At 41.1% G+C, this 3,244-nt stretch overlaps 1 long non-coding RNA gene across 1 annotated transcript in view; it reads left to right on the top strand.

Annotated features, from left to right (window-relative positions):
* LOC108449016 overlaps positions 1-2,877 on the top strand; it is a 4,356-nt gene extending 1,479 nt beyond the window's left edge. Inside the window, exons 2-3 of the long non-coding RNA XR_001865116.1 lie at positions 650-782; positions 2,716-2,877. This is a non-coding gene — a long non-coding RNA (uncharacterized LOC108449016). The remainder of the gene's footprint in view (positions 1-649; positions 783-2,715) is intronic.
* The last annotated feature ends 367 nt before the right edge of the window (positions 2,878-3,244 follow it).

The following is a 3,244-nucleotide window of genomic DNA, read 5'->3' as shown; positions in this document are numbered from 1 at the left end:
TCTACACACTTTTTCATTTCTTTTCACATAAGATATTAAATGAATAAATAAGGTCAAATAAAGTCAATAAAATTCAAATTTAACCCTAATTTTTATTAGCAACGTAGACAGCTTTTCTTTTATGCCAAAGGATTTTTCTCCTCAGAAAGATAAACATTCTTTAAATCATTGCAAGCCGTGGATAAGATTTCCTCTGGGATGCTGGCAGAAACTATTTAAAAGTTCAAGGGAAGAAGTTTCTACAGCTTTCCTGGTGAGACAGTCCTGAAGCTCATTAGTGCTCATTGAGTCTTTCCTGCTCTTTAGGCCCACCCTTCCTTTATTTTCTTATAGTGAGCTATTAATTTGTAACAGTAGAATATAACAGGAACCAGTCATGTTTGCAGCAAGTTAAAACCCTATATAATATTGCAAACTCCTACTGATGTTTTCTGCTGTAACATCCAATAATTCTTGCTGACTAAATTACATTTTTATCCTGCTCCATATGGCAGTGCTTTCTTAGGGAAATGAAGTTGCTTTACTTGGCTAGAAATATGAGTAAAACCTAACAGAAACCTTTCCCTGAACCTTTTTTCTTCATCTAAGCCTTACTGGTGCTTGTAATAATTCTGTATAAAGGTCACTTCCAATTTTCTTCACCCTGAAGGCTTCCCAGTAAAACCTCAGAAGATGTCCTGACAAGCTCTGCCTGACATTTTTGCCTCCAGTTTCACAGTGATGATGACACCACCATGCTTGCCTCCCTGGGAACCTGGCAGAAGAACCTGACTGTGCACAAAGTGAGTCTTCACTCATTAAAACATACAGCGACATTTTACAAAGAATCCTTTTGCACTTATCTCTAGGTAAGATTTTAAAGAACAGAAAAAGGGTCAGAAGACAGGAGAAGACTTTTAATGCATTGTCTTTTATAATAATGATTTCCATAGGACATTGAGCATAGCAAATCCCAAGTTTCTGAAGATCTTGACTGTTTAACCAGGCATGCACGTGTACCATCACCTGTTAACTGCATGGAAGTTGGAGACCCAATTAATGCAGGCATACAGAGTTTGTGAGCTATGGTGCTGTGAAGTGCAGTCCTACAGTAACCTCAGTGGCAGGGGTCATAAAATGCTGGCACTGCTGTCGAGAATGAAAGTCATCTGATTTAAGTGGAACTGCACTGACCTGTTTCCCAAGCCAGTTTGGCCTGGAGCTGGGTTCCTCTGCAGAGTGCACAAACCAGTTTGCACTGTGAGAACCATCCCTTGGGAGCAGATGGGCCCTTGCCATGCTGACCCCTGGTCCCTGCTCCCGTGTCCGGGCCACCACTCTTGCTCACCGCCATCCAGCTTCTGGCACTGAAACACATGTCCCACAGTTGTTTTGTCATATTCTGTTTAACTCTTTTTTTTTTGACAGAGCACCTCTCTAAGTCAGATTTATGAAAAGAAACAGTCTGCCGGTTGGCCAGTTTTTAGCACACACTGAATGCTGTCTTGAACAGTTCCCATAATATTAATGTACAGTGTCTTTGTCCTCAGGGCACTTGCTATTATCAGATGTTTCTCCCTCTTCCTGCTGCATGAAGCTCAAAATTGCAACATATACTGCAAAACACATACCTTTGTTTCTTAACTCCTGCACCCACATTTTCACCTGATATTTATCAGCACAGCAAAAATCAGTCTAGGGCAGATATTCAGCTCCTCTGAAGATACTCTGCCACGCACCTGGGTCTGCCTGGTTGATTGCTCCTAAAGCTCTTGCAACAGGATAGATTTCCCTGCAACCCTTCCTTCATCTCCACAAGTATGCAAAGCAGTGCTTATGCCTTCAGAATCAGGAATTTAGCAGCTGGGGCAAAATCTGCCTAACGACAAAGTGAAGTGGATTTTGTGCCCTGAAAGTACCTGAGCAGCAGGAGTGAGACATGTGAGGCAGTGTGCCCACATGGTCTTTGGGACCACAGATGGTCTCTGGGGTGCCTTGCCTATGGAAGGGTCACTGCTGCCAGTGGCTCACCACTGCTCTTCTGCCTCATGTTGCTGCACAGCACAGTGACCTGCTGCTCCCTTGTCTCCCTCAGTGTCCAGGAAAACCAGGTGGGACATTAGGAGAAATTTCTGCCAGGCCCACATATAAACCCCTCCACCAGCAGAAGACTGGAGGGAGGAACACTGGGCAGGGTGATTGTGAGCCTCAGGAGGCAGTCATGTCTCCCACCAGTACACCAGGATTTGGCAGCATGAGTGATGGCCCTAAAAATCTTCTTAACTGGCTTTTCTTAAAGACCAGTTCTCTGCAAAAATTCCAGCACTGAGAAAGGAAAATCAGTGCAGGTCTGTGGTCAAGTTTGCATCAATGGGTTGCTTCAAATATGTCCTGTGACTGAGAGCAATCACATATCAGCACTTTTATTTTTTTAAACCTCAGATGACCACTGATTTTTCATGTTTTCTCATGTTTTATCTTTGACAACCAGAGATTACCAAAGATATGGTTTCTCCTTCTCTGTAAGTGGTCACTAGCTATTTCAATCTAGGAAGGAAAAAAATCCTTTGAGAAAAGCAATGATAAATCATTTTTGATGTATTCTTTTTTTAGTGGGTGCCCAAAGGCAATTCCTAACGGTGGTCCCCTTAATATCTGGAAAAGTAATTGCTTCTTAATCCAGGTACTTGGAAGTAGCAAACGATATTTTTGTGGTTTATTTTTTCTCTTTTGAAGGGTATTGACAGCTTTCTGTTGCTAAGTAAGAGGTGTTTCCATTCAGCAGACTGAAAGTGGGGCATTGCACCAATCTGTACTCGTAATAAAATGGAACAGTGCAAACCAGATTTTAGCAATTCTTGTAATAGCTGAAAGTATTGCATTTTGCAAAGCAGTGATTTTGTTGGTACAGTAACACTTCATTGTGCTTTAAACAAAGTCTGTAGGGTGATATGAGGACAGATTAAATAAGGCTTTATCTCTGCATAGAGGGCCCACGGAACATCTATACGACTGAAGCTCCTTAAGACTCAAGGAAATTAAAGCCAAGTTTCTGTCCTGAAGGGAATCCTGGAGTAAAATATTAATTTTTGAGTTTTATTGTAAATACATAGGTAGCTAAATATGCTAATTTTTTTAATGGAGTCAATGTTTTTACAATGATATTTTATATTAAGTAATGGCAATATTGGAAAAGCACTGCTACAAAGTCTAGACAGAATTATAATAAATTTTTCTGAACTGTGCTCACATGTCCTTCACATTA

The sequence above is a fragment of the Corvus brachyrhynchos genome, unplaced genomic scaffold, assembly GCF_000691975.1.
Source record: "Corvus brachyrhynchos isolate BGI_N302 unplaced genomic scaffold, ASM69197v1 scaffold310, whole genome shotgun sequence".
Taxonomy (NCBI): domain Eukaryota; kingdom Metazoa; phylum Chordata; class Aves; order Passeriformes; family Corvidae; genus Corvus; species Corvus brachyrhynchos.
Note: the sequence above shows the minus strand (reverse complement) of the source record. Positions and strands in the feature narration are given on the sequence as shown.